The 20433-nt window shown below is 35.7% G+C and overlaps 1 pseudogene; it reads left to right on the top strand.

Moving 5' to 3' along the window:
• Positions 1 to 1009: 1009 nt before the first annotated feature.
• LOC102927048 (reticulocalbin-1 pseudogene) overlaps positions 1010 to 20433 on the top strand; it is a 28908-nt pseudogene continuing 9484 nt past the window's right edge.

Raw genomic sequence — 20433 nt, 5'->3', positions numbered from 1 at the left:
GATGGCTAGCTGAGATGATCCAGCCCACTGATTGCTTGAGCAAGGACTTTAGACAAGCCCTGCACTTTCCCATGATGGAGAGTCTAGACAAAGGACACAACTAACTCTCTCAGGACTTGACAATTAACCAAATTTTTTCTTTTCAGGATTTCCTAAAGATGCCTTCACTCCCGGATAGCAGGAAGTAATTTTAAGAACAAGATGCCCATATTCCTAAGAGGTAGGGTCTGTGGCTTCTAGTTGTTCAATGGTTTATGGGTAATTGTCATTATTTAGGATGACTGGTTACAAGTAGTTATTGGAAAGAGTCAGGAAAAAAGCTAAACAAAGGAGATTAGATTCAGGGTTCTTGTTTGAAAAGATAAGAAAAAGAACAAAAGAAGATATAGATATGATAAGATAAAAAAGTAGATTATTGAATTTACATTTTAAAAGCCACTACTAGTTCTAAATATTTACCTTGGATTGGATTTTTGTATATTGTACACAAATTTTGTATATTGATACAGACTTGAGATTGATTTTTGTTAGAAATACTATATATATATATATCTATATATATATCTATCTATATATATATATATCTTGTTCAAGGTTTTGTACTTATACAGCTCATTTAACAATGTAATGCAAAGTGCTAGTCCTTGAAACTTACTATTACCAAGTAATTAAGATATAAGGAAATTCAAGTTAGTATTTAGTCACCTATTGCAATCAAACTTATAGTCATATTAGGTATGTTTTCAAAGTCAAATAGAAATATATTTTAATAAACAGATCATCTTCAAACACTTCAGAGATCTACAGAATATGGTGTTTAAGATGTTTTAATACCATAGATTTTTTTTTATGACAATGAGGAATGTCTGCTCCTGGCAGCCCCAATATACTTCAGAGAAGATGATGGACATTGAAGAAACTCCATATGGAGTTTATTTTCTTTGTGGCAAAAGTTACCCACTTGGCAAGAAAGTGCCGTGCCTTGACTGCTTACATTATGCTGTCCAAAATGGACAAGCAGAACACAAAAGAAAAGACTTCTGAACCTTTCCAAGGCAAGGTAAGAAGGTCCTTTAGAAAATCCTGCTTCACAGATGAGCCTGTCAGATATGCTAGGCCTGTAGGCTAAAGATGGATGCCACAACACTGCAGAGAAATCTTGGTGACTGTCCAGGCAGCCAGCTGTTTCTGTCATTACTTGTATTTTTTGGAAGTTGCTTATTTGCACTTCCTGCTTACTCAGTTAATATTATTTCCTTCTTGAGTCTGTGAGGGAGTTCAAGATTAGTTATAGTTTTCCTTGTTACTCACTGGAGAGGTGTAAAGTGTATAAGATTGAAAGACATCAAAAGATATTTTTGGTTGGTAATACAAGTTATGATAGAATGTAAATTAGGTACAACCCTTTGCACTCACAAAAATGGATAGGTAATGGAGTATTTTCTCTGAATTTGTCAAATGTATAGACTGGATGTTGTTAATGTAACTCTTGATTATATATATTATATATATATACTTATTGTACTTACTGTATATAGTTTTTCTTATATCAGTTGTAGCCTTCTTTTATTATTTTAGACAAAAAAGGGGAAATGTGATGACATATTGTGTACCCCAATAAAGTTTGCCTGGGGATCAGAGAACAGAGCCAACCACTAAATTAGACATAGAGGCCATACAGTGGTGGCACACACCTTTAATCATATCAGTCAGGAGGCAGAGATCTATCTGGAAAAGCCACACTGGAAACAGAGCCAGGCATTGGTGGCACATATCTTTTATCCCAGGACTAGGAAGCACACATGCCTTTGGTCCCAGGAAGTGATGGCAGGTCAGAGAAAGGTCTATAAGGCATGAGAAAACAGGAACTAAAGTAGTTCAACTGAGATTTTTTCAGATGAAGACTCAGAAGGTTTCAGTGAGGGGGTTTGTGGAGTTGGTGAGGTGATAGGTGGTAATTGTGGTTTGCTCTGCTTCTTTTAGCTTTACACCAACTTCTGGCTCCAGATATTTTTATTGTAAGACCTTTTAAGAATTCAAACAGCATGTTTGTTTGTTTGGTTTCAACTTCCAGGAGAACTAACACATGAAATTAAGATTCTAAACATATTCTTAGTTATTTAAACAGATCATTTATGGTAATTAGCTTTGGAATTTTTAAGCATCCAACGTGGATGGTTCTTGAGGTAAATAAACTCTCAAGATTTGATTTAGTTTTCTTCTGGACATAAGGACTATATGATACAAACATTATTATGAGTGTATTGAGATGGAAGTAGTGATAGAGTGTCAATCTATGATCAGGGCCAGGCAATTACCTAAGAGTGGATCTTTCACATATTAATCTTTGTTTTTGGAGCTACCTTCATAATAGAGAATTGGGAATTATGAAATGACAAATAAATAAAAAACAAACTGTTTTTGATCATGGTGTTCTATTATAGCAATAGTAACCTAGCCAAAAAATGTAGAAAATGAGAAATACATGATACAAAGCCAATATTAACCAGAACCAATATCGCCATATTTCAGTAAACTTCTGTTTAGTTAGAATAGACATTCCGTCTCATTCTGTCTAAAGTTGCAAGCCTAAGAAGGGATTTTCTAATCTTTCTGAATTTTTAATATACACACCATACCTGTGGGATTTCTGGAACCACAAACTTAGTAAGAATTCCCATAGATAAATACCTAATCTCTCTCTCTCTTTCTGTCTCTCTGCCTGTCTCCTTTTTATCTCCCTCTTGGTGTGTCTGTGCATCTGGGTCTCTGTTTCACATATATTTATTTATGTGTATATAGCCTGATTTTATATATATATATATATATATATATCATTTATATACAATACTCATTTTATAGTTTTATATACATACATATATGTCACCTTTCAAAAATATACATCATATGTTAAATTGATTTTTTAAAGCACTATAGAAGAATGCCATAAACTAGGTGCTTATAGTAAATAGATTCTTGCTTTCTGTGGTCCTCGACTCTGGAATTCAGAGTTTGAGGCATGATAGAGGCAGGCTTAGTGAGTGTTACCTTCTGATTTGCAAACAGCTATGTCTTACTTTGTCTTCACATGGCCTAAGTAGAAGAGAGATATTCATTTCTTTGAAAATGGCTGCACTCTCCTTCATGAGGTTTCCTAATCATTTTTTCTAGTTATAATTTTTTTCCCATTTTCCAATTTTTGGACACCTTCACACTTCTGAATAAGACATCAATATATGCATTTTAGGTCATCACAGGTATTAAATCAATGGCATCTCCCACTTCTCCAAATTTGTATCCTTCTTACATCTCATCATATCAAAACTGAGTCTAAGATCACAAGAAATTCACATCAAAATCAACTTTCAACAGAGCCTGGCAGTGGGCCTTCCTGAAACAGCTCACTCTCCACGTATAAGCCTATGAAAACAAACAAGCTATTTGCCTCAAAAAATACAATGGCAAGGAATCCTAGGATAAATATTCCCGTTACCCAAAGCACAAATAAGAACAGAAAAGATGTGTCCTGTTACTAAATATATCTGAGACAAATGTAGTCAAATTTTGAAACTTTAGGTCACAAACTTACCTCAGTACCCTGCACTATAGACTGTGTGACCTGATGATCCTGCTTGGTTGACCAACAGGACACTGATTTTATCACCATGAAAGGGCTTGGTCACTTGCCCAAGGCTCACCACTGAGGCTCTAAGAAATCCTTCTAAGAGTGAGGGCAGAAAGGAAAAGACACAGGATGGGGGGGGGGTGGCACAAAACTCACAATAAAATGAGAATGGCTCACTGGGAAAGGAGTGTTATCTCTAAAATGGAAAGGGAACAATAAAAAAAATAGGTGTGTAACCTCCATAAGAAATCATCCCTCTGAGACTGCCCCCAAAACTCATTTTGATATTTTTAGTTTTTGATGTTTTGAAATAATGAAATAATATATATATTGGTTTTTCGAGACAGGGTTTCTCTGTGTAGCTTTGTGCCTTTCCTGGAACTCACTTGGTAGCCCAGGCTGGCCTTGAACTCACAGAGATCCGCCTGGCTCTGCCTCCCGAGTGCTGGGATTAAAGGCGTGCGCCACCACCGCCCGGCTATAATTTTAACATGTGACATTACTAATGGTATATTATAGTTCTCATGGAATCTCACAAAAATGAGACAACTATATATTAAATAAGGAAATATCACTGTATACTAGGAAATTAGAGTATTTTACCTATAAAACATGCTCGTATTTTATGTAGAAAAATTACATAATGACATCACTTTGAAAAGCCCAGGAGAGGTTTAAATTGAAAAGACTACTCAGGAAGAAAAGTTAATATTTTGTGTTGCTACAGGGTCAATTAATTAAAAAAAATTCTAAACAAATGCAAATAAAGACAAAAAATGCATAAAACTAATAGTGATACAGCAAAACATAGTATAGTTGGTGGCAATGTGAATACAATTTTAAGTATGATAAATATATAATAACTGTAAAAGCAATTATATTTGAAGAAAATTATTAACAAAATGCAAGCTATATACACATATAACATGAATATATATGATGGAGAATAAGTTGAAAAGAGGAAAAATGATTCAAGAGGTCCCAATTGATTAATTGTTTCTCTCAGTGCCTGTGCTACTGGTGTTATATTTAGGAAGTGATCTCCAGTGCCAATGTGTTCAAAACTACTTCCTACTTTCTATTCTATCAGGTTCAGAGTAACTGGATTTATGTTGAGGTCTTTGATCCACTTGAACTTAAGTTTTGTGCATGGTGACAGATATGGATCTATTTGCAGCCTTCTACATGTTGACATCCAGTTCTGCCAGTACCATTTGTTGAAGATTCTTTCATTTTTCCATTGTACACTTTTGGCTTCTTTGTCAAAAATTATATGTTCATAGGTGTGTTGATTATATTTAGGGTCTTTAATTCGATTCCATTGGTCCACATGTCAGTTTTTATGCCAATACCAAGCTGTCTTTATTACTGTAGCTCTATAGTAGAGCTTGAGGTCAGGGATCATGATGCTTCCAGAGGTTGCTTTATTTTACAGGATTCTTTTAGCTATCCTGGGTTTTGTGTTTTTCCATATGAAGTTAAGTATTGTTCTTTCCTGGTCTGTGAAGAATTGTGTTGGTATTTTGATGGGGATTGCTTTGACTCTGTGGATTGCTTTTGGTAAGATTGTCATTTGGACTATGTTAATCCTGCCTATCCATGAGCATGGGAGATCTTTCCATTTTCTGACATCTTCAATTTCTTTCTTCAGGGACTTAAAGTTTTTGTAGAGCAAAGGACACAATCAGCAAGACAAAGTGACAGCCTACAGAATGGGAAAAGATCTTCACCAACCCTACATCTAACAGAAGGCTGATATCCAGAATATATAAAGAACTCAAGAAATTAGATATCAAAATGCCAAACAGTCCAATTAAAAAATGGTCAATAGAACTAAACAGAAAATTCTCAACAGAGGAAACTCAAATGGCTGAAAGACATTTAAGGAATTGCTCAACATCCCTAATCATCAGGGAAATGCAAATCAAAAAGACTCTGAGATACCACCTTACACCTGTCAGAATGGCTAAGATCAAAAATACTAAAGACAGCTTATGCTGGAGAGGATGCGGACCAAGGGGAACTCTCCTCCACTGTTGGTGGGAATGCAAGCTTGTACAACCACTTTGGAAATCAATATGGTGCTTTCTTAGAAAACTGGGAATCAGTCTCCCCCAAGATCCAGCTATACCACTCTTGGGCATATACCCAAGGAATGCTCAATCATACCACAAGGGCACATGCTCAGCTATGTTCATAGCAGCATTGTTTGTAATAGCCAGTACCAGGAAACAACCTAGATGCCCTTCAACTGAAGAATGAATAAATAAAATGTGGTACATATACACAATGGAGTATTACTCAGCAGAGAAAAACAATGACATCATGAGGTTAGCAGGCAAATGGATGGATCTAGAAAAAACCATCCTGAGTGAGGTAACTCAGACTCAGAAAGACATACATGGTATGTACTCACACATAGGAGGATACTAGATGTAAAACAAAGATGACTAGACTGCTACTCACAACACTAGGGATGCTACGTAGAAAACAGGACTTCAAGAAAGACACAGAGATTGCCCAATGACAGAGAAATGGATGAGATCTACATGAGCAAACTGGACATGAGTTGGGGTGGTAATGAAGGGCAAGGGTCAAGGGAAAGGGAGCTTAGGGGAGTGGGAAATTCCAGCTGGATCAAGAATAGAGAGGGAGAACAAAGAAAGAGAGATCATGATAAATGAAGACCCCATGGGAATAGGAAGAATCAAAGTGCTAGAGAGGTCCCCAGAAATCCACAAAGATATCTCAACAATAGACTACGGGCAATGGTCAAGAGAAAGCCTGAACTGACCTTCTCTGGTGACTGGATGGCCAAACACCCTAACTGTCATGGTAGAACTCTCATCCAATGACTTATGGAAGTGGATGCAGAGATCCATGACCAGGCCCCAGGTGGAGCTCCAGGAGTCCAATCGCCTAGAAAGAGGAAGGATTATATGAGCAAGAGTTGTTGAAACCATGATTGGAAAAAGCACAGGGACAAATAGCCAAACTAGTGGAAACACATGAACTATGAACCAATAGCTGAGGAGCCCCAAACTTGATCAGGCCCTCATTGATTAGCATGAACTGTTTGGGAGGCCCCCCAAGCAGTGGGACCAGGACCTGTCCTTAGTGTGTGAGCTGGCTGTTTGGAGCCTGGGGGCCTATTTAGGGACACTTTGCTCAGCCTGAGTGAAGGGAGGAGGGGACTAGACCTGCCTGGACTGAATCTACCAGGCTTAGCTGAATCCCCAGGGGAGTCCTTGCCCTGGAGGAGATGGGAATGGGGGGTGGGTTGGGAGGAGGGCGTGGGGGGAGGCTTGGGAGGAGGGAGGACAGGGGAATCCGTTTTTGATATGCAAAATTAAATTAAATTACTGGTAAAATTATTCAGACCACACCACGTAGTTAAAAGGGAGATTTATTTAATGGCGTTAACTTACAAATGAAGGGATAGGTAGGTTGCAGGTTCTGTGAAAGATGCAGTGCAGTCCAGTGGTGTTCTCTGGAGAACTCTCTTGGTCTACCTCTAGCGTCCATGGTCCAAGAAGGAAGAGAGTGCGGGCATCCCAATCTCGGGTCTTCAGGGCCCTTCTTCAGCCCGACTTGTAGGCGTGATAGTTACCGAAGCCTCAGTGGGGTTGGGAACTTCCCAACCAAGGCTGGAATGGCTACCCACTACATTAAATTATAAAATAAAAATCAAGAGCAAAAATGACACTAAAATGTTACCCGAGTAGGGGGAAAACAAGACATGCATACAAAGAAATTTCACAAAACATACATGTGGAATTCACTGGTAATTCATGAGCAACAACTAAAACAATCCAGACCTTGTTTTTGAACAGATATTAGTTTCATCAGCATGCTCAGCAGGGAAGTGTTGGTCCTCAGTGTTGGATTGGAGAAGTCATTTTCCTTGGTGATATCGTCTCTAGATCTCACAGCTCTAACTAATTTCTGTTGCTCACAGAAAAGTACATTAAAATAACAGGGTTCTTGTTGGGAGGAACAGGGCTTAGATGGGAGGTAGAAAAACATCAAATAGGATAATTGGGTGTTCTTACCACTCTAGATGGCAGTGAGACCTCGGAGAATGGAGCCTATAAATAGGGCAGACTAAAGTCTCATGCCCTAGCTGACTTTATTCATAACATTAGACATTGTATCCTCTGAGAGTTAAGGGGAGTCACATGAATAAAGTGGACAATCACAAAAGAAAGTCTCACTATTTTCCAGAACCCCCATTTGGCAACTCACAAAATTCACATTCAGCCCTAGAGGATCCACCATGGGCACCTGCACAGACATGCCATACACACTTAAGGAAAACCAAAATAAATGCAAAATTTTCACGTTTTCTATCTCTGAAGAAACCCCCTGTGGTGATATTTTAATTGTGCTGAAATGTGATTTTATTTGTATGTTAATAAATAAAGCTTGCCTGGAGATCAGGGGTCATAGCGAGAGCCAGGGACAGCAGTCAGGCAGTGGTAGCCCACGCCCTTAATCTAATCACATAGCAGGCAGATTCTCTGTGTGGTCAAGGACATAGCCAAGCATGGTGACCCTTGAGTGTTTAATCCCAGTACCAACCATAGAGACCAGGAGGTCTGTATAGACAGGCAGTGATGAGAAAGTCATGTAGCTGGGCTTAGAGCCAATGAGAAAGCAGAACAGGAAAGCAATAAAACTCAAGACACACAGGAAGAAGGTCTCTGTCTCAGGGGAAGGATGACAGTGAGTGGTAAGCTAAAGGAAGTCGTGGCTCTTGCTCTGATCTCTTAAGCTCTAACTCTGTATTTCACTCTGTGTTTCTTATTTAATAAGACCATTTAGAAATGGTTTACCCCTCTTTTTCTGTTTTCTCTTGAAAAGGGCTAGGTACTGGAGGAGGGACAGCTACTTTGCTTCTGAGGTGTCTACCTGTAGATTGACCATGCTATGGTGGATGAGTATACACTCATGTATATAGAAGCAGTGGTAATTAGACTCAATAGTTTATATAAATAAAGAAGACATGAAGTGTGGAGAAGACACAGTGAAGGAAAATCTGAAAAAAATGGGAGGTATAAGAAGCTCTATTGTATACACATATGGGATTTTTAGATAATAAATTGTAAAATATATAAAGAAAAAACAATGGCTGCCTAAATTTAATCTAAAGTTATTTTTATTCTTTATACAAAATTAATTTGTGTGAAATAAATGAGATAAGCAATTTTAATACTCATACTGGAGATGGATAGAATAGCAAGAGGAAGAGAATCTGAAACTACCTTGCACTATACCTACATTTAAGTCTTTATTATACTCATATTATTCTGATAGCTATCAAGGAGGTTCATATGCCCAGCCACTGGAGAACATCATAAATATGCAATACGGCACAAATTTTCACATAATGAGCACAAATATCGTTTCAAAGAGAAAATCGCAATCGAGGCCGTTCTAATCCAGTCTCCATTGTTGCATAAAGAATGCTAAGCAGTAGAATGTGAGGAATAGCTGGAAGAAAACCAGAGAGAAATTATTTTGAGATATTTTTCAAAAACATTTTAATCCCTTGCTCTTCAGATATAAGTAATTATAAGTTTTAATTCCTAATTAGCTGAGAGTGTATTCTCACTAATAAAGCTCTGGAATGAATTTGCAGAGAAATGCAACTTCTGTCTTTGCAATTAAATATGCAATGGTTTTATATTTTAGAATGATTCTATAACCTCTGAAGTTACAAAAGCATTCAAAATATTGATGGGTAGTTTTAAGCACAGAGTTTTAATCATTAAATTCTCATTTACGTAGAAATACATATGAATATGTATTTCAGTTTACTGTTTTCATAAATGCAGCAATAATATTCCCTATTTTACGATGTCTAGTTGCATAGGTATGACAACGTGGTAGGAACAGCCTGAACAGTGTATGAAAATGAGAAAAGACATTAACTGACTGTAGGAGATACTTAATAGAATTTTGTTTGTAAACCCGGACACATACTAATAATGAGCCTTTTAAACCTGAACAGAGAATGGGAGGAGTTTGGGTTTTCTCTCATAAGCAAATCACACTCCTACTTACCTGCTTTTCTGTCAATTGAAAGGTGAATTCTATTACAGTAGGAGAGCAATTCCCCAGGGTGTTTTAAACAGTTCTGAGGCCTGTCTGTCATGGAAAGCAATCAGAAAGCCTGGGGTTCTGCCTTGATTGCATTCATATTCTTGTCAAGCATGTTTCAAGGAACTAGGAATCACCAGCACTTATCTCATTCACTTGATAAGCAGAATGGTATACAGACATATTTTATTTCATTCTGCAGATTTAATAACGTGTGCAAGAATTCCAGAGCCCAAGCCTCTATTTTTAATCAACAAAATAATAGCAATTTTGAGAGAATACAAAATTAAACTCAGTTTCGCATGGGATAAAAATTCAAAACTGTTGCTTTTATGCTTGTATCAGACAAATATTAAAGAGTATAGCTAGCATTTGGCATAAATATTGCCTTTCAGTATTATTGCTTTGCAATAAAAACTTCATACTGTAATTATCAAATAATAAGATAAATTCAAATACAAACAAATATAAACTAGCAATGCAAATTCTTGTGATAACATAGTGGAATATTTAAAATCCAAGGTATGACTAGCTATGACTTTGTAGAAGTATTTATAAAATCAGCCAATAATAGTTATTTATTCCTACTGAGACATACTGGTTGAAAGTACTCTTTGGACAACAGTGAGGGGTTAATGTTTAAGATTTTTCTCCAGGTGTGAATAACTTGGAATGATATTTTTATACAACTAGACAAGTTAAATTAGTTTCTATTCTTCTCTTTTATTCAAATTGGATTCTATTCTCATACAACATATCTTTATTACAGTTCCCCCTCCCTCTACTCCTCCCAGTTCAACCCCACCTTTCCTCTAAATCAGATCCACTCCCCTTCTGGCTCTTATTAGAAAGAAAAAGAAAAAAAAAAGACAAGAGTTCTAGGAGATAACAACAAAACATAACAAAACAAAACATAATAAGTTAAAACAAAATCATCACATTGAAATTGGACAAGGAAAACCAACAGAAAAAAAAGAACCCAAGAAAAGGCACAAGAATCAGAGATCTGCCCGTTCTCACACTCAAGAGACCCATAAATGTACTAAATTGGGATCCATAATATAACCACGGATAACCTGGTGCACACATGTGTAGGCCCTCTGCACGTTGCTTCTGTCTCTATGAGTTCATATGAGCCTTGCTCAGTTGATATAGAGGCTCTGTTCTCCTGGTATCCTCCATAGCATTTGGCTCCTACACTCTTTCATGCCTCTGACAGGATGTTCCAAGTTCAGAAGGTTGGGGTGTGATGAAGACATACCATGTAGAGCTTTGTGTTCCAAGGTCTCTTTCTTTCTCTACATATAATCTGGTGGTGTGTCTCTGTATTTGTTTCCATTTGCTGCAGGAGGAAGTTTCTTTGGTGATAGAGGAACAAGGAATTGGTATTAATATAGCAGAATATCATTAGGAGTCATTTTACAACTTTAAAAAAAATTCACCTTAGGTCTTGGGGCTATCTAGGCTCTGGTTTTTGGTCACCCAAGCAGTGTCAGATACTGTTTCTATCTCCTGGAGTAGGCCTTAAAACAGAACTAGAATGTAAGGTGCAGAAAATAAATCCCACTTAAATTGAGAGCATGTGCACAATTCTGCTTAAAGGATATAAATATAGACCATTAATTAAGTGAGGCATCATGATTAGCAAAGTACCTCAAAGATTACATAGAAAATTGGTATTTGGAAAGAGACACATGTTTAACAAATATATTGCAGCCTCTCAAAAAGATATAGTAGAAAATGAAAAGAACATTTCCCAATGATAATTGATTTGTACATCTAAATTAGTTATAGATAACATCTGTAATATTTTCATCTGATAATAAAATATATCCCTCTCATAATAAAAGTAAACATATTCAAAGCATAAGATGAAAAATATATTCTTCATTCACTTGCAAATAAAAAAATGAAATGCACACCTTCTCTGCATTAGTTGGATTATTGCTGCTATGACAATACCTGAGCAGTGCAACTAGAAAGAGGAAATAGTTCTTTTGACTCCTGGGTGTCAGAGGATTCTATCATTGAAGGGAAGAATATTGGAGCAGAGAAACTCTAATTATAGATACCAGGAGCAAGGGGGTCATAAGGTGCATAATTTCTGGCTTTAATGATTTTCTACATTTATCCTATCCATATATAGTTTATTATATAGTACAGCACACATTCATGTCAGTTCTTTGTGTTTTAGTTAATGGAAATACTTCTACAGACATATCCAGAGATGTCTAGAACCCTGATGTAATCAAGATGGTAATCAAGATGGACCATCACATATCTTTTGTCATTTGAAATATTGTTAGAAAGACATTTTGACATTCTTGGAGACTGAGCAAATCTACCATTGGAAAACATTAATCAAGCATTTGTAGTGTGAAAATAAATTCACAAAGTAATTAATGACTAATTGAAAATTTGACTTTCATTTATTTTTAGAAGAGGAAATAATTTTCTTAAATTAATAATTTGTTCGATGGCCAGTAATTCACCATAATGAATCTTGAATCAGACACTCAGTGTCTATTATGTTCCAATTATCATTTCTGATTTTGTTAATTTTTATTTCTTTCTCTACCTTTAGTTAAGTTGGACAAGGGTTTGCTGATCTTATTGACTTTCTTAAACAACCAATTCTTTATTTTATTGACTCTTTGTATTGCTTTCTATGTTTCTAATTTAATTTATGTGTACAGTATAGAATAAAGCTGAAAATGATATTAGTGAGATCCTGCTTTCTCTACATACCTTTTAGAAAATAGAGTTCTTCCACTAACATATCTGAGCAATAAAGGAAAGAGGCCCAGAGAGCTCCAGATCACTGCTCATCCATCCTGATCACAACTTCATTTTCAGTGTGTAATAATACTTATAGAGACTTGATCTCTGCTATCATTCCTTTGGTTTTCTTTCTCCTGTTTTCTTTCCTCTGCCTTGTACTTCCTTTACCAAATGAAACTTACAAGGACATCTTAAGTCAAGTATTTTATGTGTTTGGTGGTATCCAGCCACCTCCAGAATCTGTGCTTTCTCATTCTTGACTCCTTGGCTATGCTCTTCCATTTGCTAGAAGCTCTGCTTCTATGTTCACACATCTCTTCTAAAATATTTATTTTTCCTCAGGTACCTACAGTTTCATATGTTCATGGCACTGATGATGTAAAATTTATTGTTGAGAACATCTTTCTTTTATAATACATATAAAGTCTAATTTCTTTTTTTTCAAAGTCCAGATATATTTCAAATATTATATAACATTATCAAATAAACCAAAAGTGCATTGAGTTGTCTTAATCATCTCTGCACTTATTAAACAGTTTCATATATACACAAGATCCACGTACATAGAAAACTGTGTGTTAAGGTGGCAAAACAACTCTTAGTAATCATGAATGTGTCCCTAAGGAAGTCATTCTACTAAGTAATGACAGAGATACATGAGAGTTCTTAAACTCTCACAATGACAAGTATCAAAGAAACATTCCTCCAGGCTGCAATATGACAAGTAGCATTTTTCTGAATGACTCATAAAATAGCTCATACTGGCCAGGCTAATAGCCACTTTCAAAGATGACCCCAGCAAGGTAGTCGGGGCCTGAAAGACAGTGAGTGTCTTTGATGGTGTAAAAGAATAAGGAGCCAGGGAAGTGAATCACAGGGGCAACTTTATCCAAAAGTGATGATACAGTATCTAGAATGTTCTAGAAAACCAAAGATATTTAGAGTCAGCAAGAACGTTACAGATGGCATAAAGAAGACTGAAGTTACAGGCGTTGTTCAGATAAATATAATGTGTGTTCATGTGTGCATGTGAGTGTTTGTGCGTACAAACATGTGTATGTGCAATTATGCATGCATGTGTATATGCACATGTGTGTATATATGTGTATGTATATATTTGTACATATTTGTGTTTTTATGCCTATGCACATATGTGTGTGCACAAGTCTTGTTGGTTGAAATAAACATATGCCTGTGTTTATGTGTGTGCATGTGTGTGTCTTTGTATGTGCATATGTATACATGGATGGATGGATGTGCTTGTGTGTGTGTGTGTGTGTGTGTGTGTGTGTGTGTAAGAACAGGCTTGTTTTGTCAGCACTATCCATACACTGGAAAATTTAGGGAGATCAGTTACAAGAGTATCACCATCATCTGTGTGGGAGCATACAGAAGAATTAATGAAAACGATGCCATTGGAAACAGAGAAAGGCCACATCTGGATAGTCTTACTGATATAAGGGAGTCATACTGCTGAGATTCCACAAATGCAAACATATCCTACATAAATGCAGCCACTTTGCTCCCTGGTGGCTCCATATTTACTGCCTGTGCCTGTGTTCTGTATCCAATCCACTCCTTCCCGGAACATCCTTGTCTCTTCTGAGCTCTCAATCCTACCCTCTTAAATTAGTATGTATTAACACACATCTGTCACACCTATGCTTTTCTCCACACATCGCCTTATTTCATTTCTTCATTAATGTCTAGATTCTTTCCCGAAAGCAACTCCATTCTTCTTCCAGTCTGTTGTCTCTATCCTCTTTATTGCCCACTACAAACACCTTTAAACTCAAGGAAGTCTGTTTACAAATGGCATCAGGATTAGGTTCATTCCTCTCACTATATTTTAAAATTGAACACTTTATTACTTATTAAACATGAGGAATGATATTACAAAAAACATTATAACATCTGATGTGGTTCTCATTGATGTTATCAACTAGGAGAGGAAACATAAGTTGAAAAGCATGATGTATTTGTAGATGAGAGAAGAGAGCTAGGTGGTTATCTATGTGGACAAGCCAATGAGATGTAGTGCTGCAAAGGGGCCAGGTAACAGTGTATGCTGAAGTGTAACATTGCTGGTGGCAGATTTTAGCATCCCTAAAGTCAGTGAAGGCTTAAGAGGCTCTGGGTAAAATTAATTGGGAAAATGCCAAACTTTAGATACTCACTTTATTTCTCACTAATAATGAGTAGTGATCGCTGCTTAAAAGATACACTTCAATGGAACACAGAGGTTGTTACCAGTGCAAGCTTATTGCTGAAAACAAAGATCTGCAATGTGACCCAGTTATTCCACCTCCTTCATAACACTCACTACATTTAAGGATGCTCTTGAGCATCTTATCACCCTCCCTCCACCTCCTGAGTGCTGGGCTTATAGTTTTGCACACCACAGCCAGTGTATGAATGCTTGGGAACAAACCCCACACTTCATGCATAGTAATTAAGCTGTATACCAAATAAAGAATGTTCCATTGCCAAATTTTTCATCTTTTAAAGGAAACAGTAGTGCCTAAGTTAACAGCTAATGTGAAACTCAGATGAGAAAATTAATGGAATATACCAAAGACAGACATAAAAACCAAAAGTATAAATTGAGATCAGAGGAGCATTGTTTTATGAATCGTCATCCTGTGATTATTGTTGGATGTTGGAATAATAATTACATAACTCAGAGATTTTATAGATTTAAATTATTAGAAAATCAGGCTTAATATTTTTTGTCCTAGCCTAAGGAAATCTACAACTAAAGCATACTTAAAAGCATACTAAACAATGAAATAAAAAATTACTAGGAAATAACCAAGGAAGAGACTAACTCATGAAAAACGTGTATATAATGTTTAAAAGGTCTAAGTGCTAAAAAAAAAAGGAGCCTGAAAACAAATCCACAACCTCTCTAGCATGAGCCACTGTTCATTTTATTGCCCATTTTTATGGGTATAAGATGGAATCTCAAAGTAGCTTTGATTTGCATTTTCCTCATGACTAAGCATATTGTGTAGTTTTTAAAATGTTTATCAGCCATTTGAGTTTCTTCTTTTGAGAATTCTTTGTTTAGATCTTTATCCCACTTCTATTTATTTATTTATTTATTTATTTATTTATTTATTTATTTATTTAACTTCTTGATGTCCAGTTTTTGTGGGGTTTTTAAAATAGTTTTAAACATTAGTCCTCTGTTACCATCTTCAATCTCAATTGTACCACAAAGCTATAGTTTTTTTTTTTTTAATTAACAGCATTGTGCTGACATAAAAACTTACATGGAATTGAGTTGAAGACCCAGGAAGAAATCACAGACTTATGAATGCCTGAGTTTTGATTAAAAAGACAGAAATATACAATGGAAAAAAATAAAAGACAACATCTTCAACAAATGGTGGTGTCCAAACTGGTTGGTGACGTAAAGAAGAGTGCAAATTGTTCCCTACTCTAACCCTGCACAAAACTCAGCTAAAATTGGACATCAACATAAGATCAGATTCACTGAATCTGATAGAAGAGACAGTGGGGAATAGCCTTCTGAACAGAATACTGTTAGCACAGACACTAAGAACAACAATTAATAAATGAAACCCCATGAAACCGAAAAGCTTATGTAAGGCAAAGGACACCATCATGCAGACAAAATGGCATGCTACAGAATGAGGAAAAGACTTTTACCATTTGAACTTCTAATTACAGCCTTTCGTTTCTACGCAATCTAATTCTTTCACAATTACATTCATTTGTTTCCCTGACTATAAGACACATCTAGACACCTAAGCTCATTCTAATACTACACAGTGATGTAGATAATGTAAATTAGCTTCTTTTCTGCTTGGGGTGACAAAATAATTGAAAAGAAACAAGTTAATGAGGAAGGGTTTGCTTTGGCTCACAATTTTGGATGATATATCCCTTCATGGCTGGCAAGCAATGTCTGCAGGAATAAAAAGCCTTCTTGTCACATTGCATTCCAGTAAGGATGTACGTAGTGAGCAATTTGGACATAGTTATATCATTTCAATATTGGCCCTCAATGACAAATTTCTTCTAGCTGAGTTCCACCTTCTCAAACAAGCACAAGTGTTCAAATACAGGTGTCCACAGTGGAGGTTCACACCTAAATCAAAATGTGTGGATTTAGAAACACTCAAAATTTCAACCTATTTTTTCCATTAAAGGTCCTGATTCCAATGCAAATTTCTATTGGAATGGTTACTTCACTTCTCAGTGTTAAAAAAATGAAAAACAGTTTTTGTACATAAATTTAATCTTTCCAGTATTTGTTTGTTAATGTGCTCTGTTCACATATTTGTTGTTACTTATTTCATTTATTTGTATTATTGTGTGTTTTAATGCATTTTCTCTAGATCACTAATAATAGAGAACAATGGATGACCTTTTATTAAATTACTAAATTTATTTTTATGATGAATATTCCAGAACACCATTGAAATACAGTAGTCATATGTAATATCACTACAAAAAGAAACACAGAAAAACATTTTAAAATACTAATCAGTTTGCACATTGCAAATAATGATCAACATAACATCCTGGATGAAATGAAATATAAAATATAGAGATCACAATTACATATGTTTGAAATGAGATAAAAAGTATATTATAATCAAATAAATATATTTCTGCTGAATGTTATATAATTGCCAAATACATATTCATTTGGGGCCAAATAACAAATCTTTAAGGAGCTAACATTTTTAGTATTTGGAAACCAGAAATATAAACACGCACTAATTTTTTTTTTATTATTATGTCTTAAATCAATAAGTATCAACTTGAAAGAACTTTAAACCAATACTAATCATGAGGTTTCCACAGCTTAGAACCAAACCATCCTTTAAAATTGTATATTTAAAAGAGTTAAAGGAGAGTTTTTAATCCTTCTTTTTCCTTTTTCTTTTTTATTCTTTTCTTGTACAATATATCCTGACCCCAGTTTCCCCTCACTCCACTCCTCCCAGATCCTCCACTTTCCCTTTCCCCCAGATCCACTCCTCTTCTGTTTCCCTTCAGAAAAGAGCAGACCTCCCAGGGATATCAACCAAACACACATGACACGTTACAATAAAACTAGGCAAAGACCCTCAAATCAGAGCTGGAGGAGGTAACCCAGGAGGAGGAAAGCGTTCCAATGGCATGCAAAAGAGTGAGAGACAACCATAGTCACACTGTTAGGAGTCCAGCAAAAACACCAAGCTAACACCCGTAACATTTGCAGAATTAACTTTTGTTTTATTATCTTTTACTCCTTATACTCTGTGTGCATTTGCACATAATCTTTGGTGTCTATTTTTACTTAAAAATACTAGATGAATAAAAAAATCCAATTTAGTAAATTAAGTGAATGAGTCTGGAAGGGAGACAACAGAAATAGAGGATATATTACTATATCTATAGGAACAAGACAATATTTTAATGGAGCATTCCTTCTGATCCATTGTTAATAAATAATTGGAGACAGTAGTAAAAACTTAAAAACTACCTTGAGGTAAGTTTGTTTATTGTGGACATCAAAAGTTTTATTGTCTTTAGAGTTAATTGTAAACTCTGATAATCACTAAAGAAGCAGGATGCTTACTAAGAATTAAAGTGTTAACTGAGATATTTCCTCAGTGTGAACAATACATAGCAAATTTAATTAGTCTATGTCCCTAGACAATCAGACCTTATAAAACAATATTCACAATGTGGATTGTTGTTGGCTCAAAAGATGGTAATGGCATACAGCAGAGAAAAGAATAAATATTTTCATGGGATAGCACGTGTTCTTAAAGCATTTCTCACAAATAATGACATAGTCCTAAATCATAGGCATTCTTTAAATTTTCCATGTGTTTTATTCCAAGAAATAATGGATTATATGTCTTTAATATTCTTTCTATGTTTTTTACTTACTCATATATGTATAAATTGAAATATCAAAACTATACATTTGTGCAGTACCATTTGACATTTTAATATATATGAATAGTGTAAAATGTTCAGATAGGCATATATTTTTACTTAGATATTTATCATTCACTTGTTCCCAATACTCATCACTCACTTTGGTTTTCGATAATCAATTAGCTGATGGCTAACCCAGTTGGGACATGTAGAACTCCATAGTTATCCCTGCCATTCAATGGCAAGTCTGCAACCATTCCCAGCATCAACTATTACTGAAGTAGTAGCTGTAAAGACCTGTTTGAGAAATAGGGAGCTCCAGACATATTTCTTGCCTCAGTCTTCTCAACAGTGACTATTCTGTCTGGGCCAGTATGCTATAAGAGTATTCCCAATTGTTCTGTACAATTAAGCTGTGCCTTATTCTTAAGGTCACTATTTATGATTAAGTATGTACACAAAAATTTACCTTATCTAGAACTCTAGTACCAGAAGCATTTCCAGGGTGATGCTATGGTTTTAGAAACTTTAGAAAAGATAAAAGTAATTAGAATCCTCTGGCAAACAGAGATAGCTCAGTGTTTATGACCATGTAGTGCTCTTGTATTGGATATTAGCTCAGTTCTCAGCACCCACATGAGACAGCTCACAACCACTTGTTACTCAAGCTCCATGGGTAGCTGATGTTTCTAGATCCTTCAGCACTTGATTCCAATGCACCTTCCAACACATGCACATAACTAAATAAAATAAATACTTAAAAATTAGAACACATTCTTTCTTTGAGAAGTTTAGAATTCGTAGAGATAGATTATTACTTAATACACATGGCATATGTCCAGTAACACAAAGGCATGAAACATATAACAACAAATTTTAAATAAGTATGTCATCTCATAGGCCAGATACTTAATAAAATATAAATTACAGAAGATGATATAAAAGACAATAGTCACAACCAAATGTATTGAAAATGCTATGAACAACAGAAAGAGATTGTGCTAGGAAAAAAAAAAACTTATCTCTATCTCCAGAGAACAATGAAATCACTTTGTAAAACTCCCTAGCTGTCAGGCAAAGTGATTCTGTGATGTCTTGGCCCTTTCTTTTAGCAATGTCTAGAAAGACTCACAAAGGTATCATATGTAAGAAGAAGAAATTATATTTGGTATCTAGGGATAAAAGTCTCTTTTGTGGTTGCCAAGCAACACAATGAGTATGGTTTGGTGTGATATAAACAAAGAAGCATAGAATGTTTTCAGATTTGGTGCTCAGATAAAATAATATAAAAATATGGCTAGAAAGTTGGCTCATGGTGAACATGTTGGCAATATATACCTGCCTACCTGTAGTTGGGTTTCTACAATCTCGCATAAAAGACAGGATGTAATAGTTGCCATTTGCTGCTGTCCCAGCTTTCCTACTGAAAGATGTAAGGCAGTAATAGGAGATTTGCCCAGAAGCATGTGTGCCAGGTATCAAGGAATTTGGGGAAAATCTTCTGAAATAAAAATAATCCTACTTCACATGAGACAGTAAGTGGGAATACACACATAGAGTGGTACTCTGTGTTCCCCAGACTGCCATGTATGTCACATACATACAGACCTTGTAGGCTTACATCTGTTTGTAAGAGTCTGATTTGACTTTATATGCCTCACTTCAGAGAACAACAGTGACTATCTGAATTTCATATATTTTTTCTTAGTGTCTAAAATCTATTCTTTTAAAACTTTTTTATTACTCCAATGTGACACACTTATTTTTCACCCAGTGCTTGACTTTCTTATTACACAAAGTAACTTATCTAAATCTCTGAGATTTTATATCATTTTCTTCTTTTCAAAAAGGGATAACATGCTTGAAATTATATTTAGGTCCATGAAACTAATATTGATTTTATTATGATGGCACAACAATGAAGCCCTGTAATCTCAGCACTTGGGAGGCTGAGGCAGGAACTTCATGAGACAAAGCCAGTCTGGACTAAATAACAAGATCTGGTCTTAAAACTCAAA

The sequence above is a fragment of the Peromyscus maniculatus genome, chromosome 6 (assembly GCF_049852395.1).
Source record: "Peromyscus maniculatus bairdii isolate BWxNUB_F1_BW_parent chromosome 6, HU_Pman_BW_mat_3.1, whole genome shotgun sequence".
Taxonomy (NCBI): Eukaryota; Metazoa; Chordata; class Mammalia; order Rodentia; family Cricetidae; genus Peromyscus; species Peromyscus maniculatus.
Note: the sequence above shows the minus strand (reverse complement) of the source record. Positions and strands in the feature narration are given on the sequence as shown.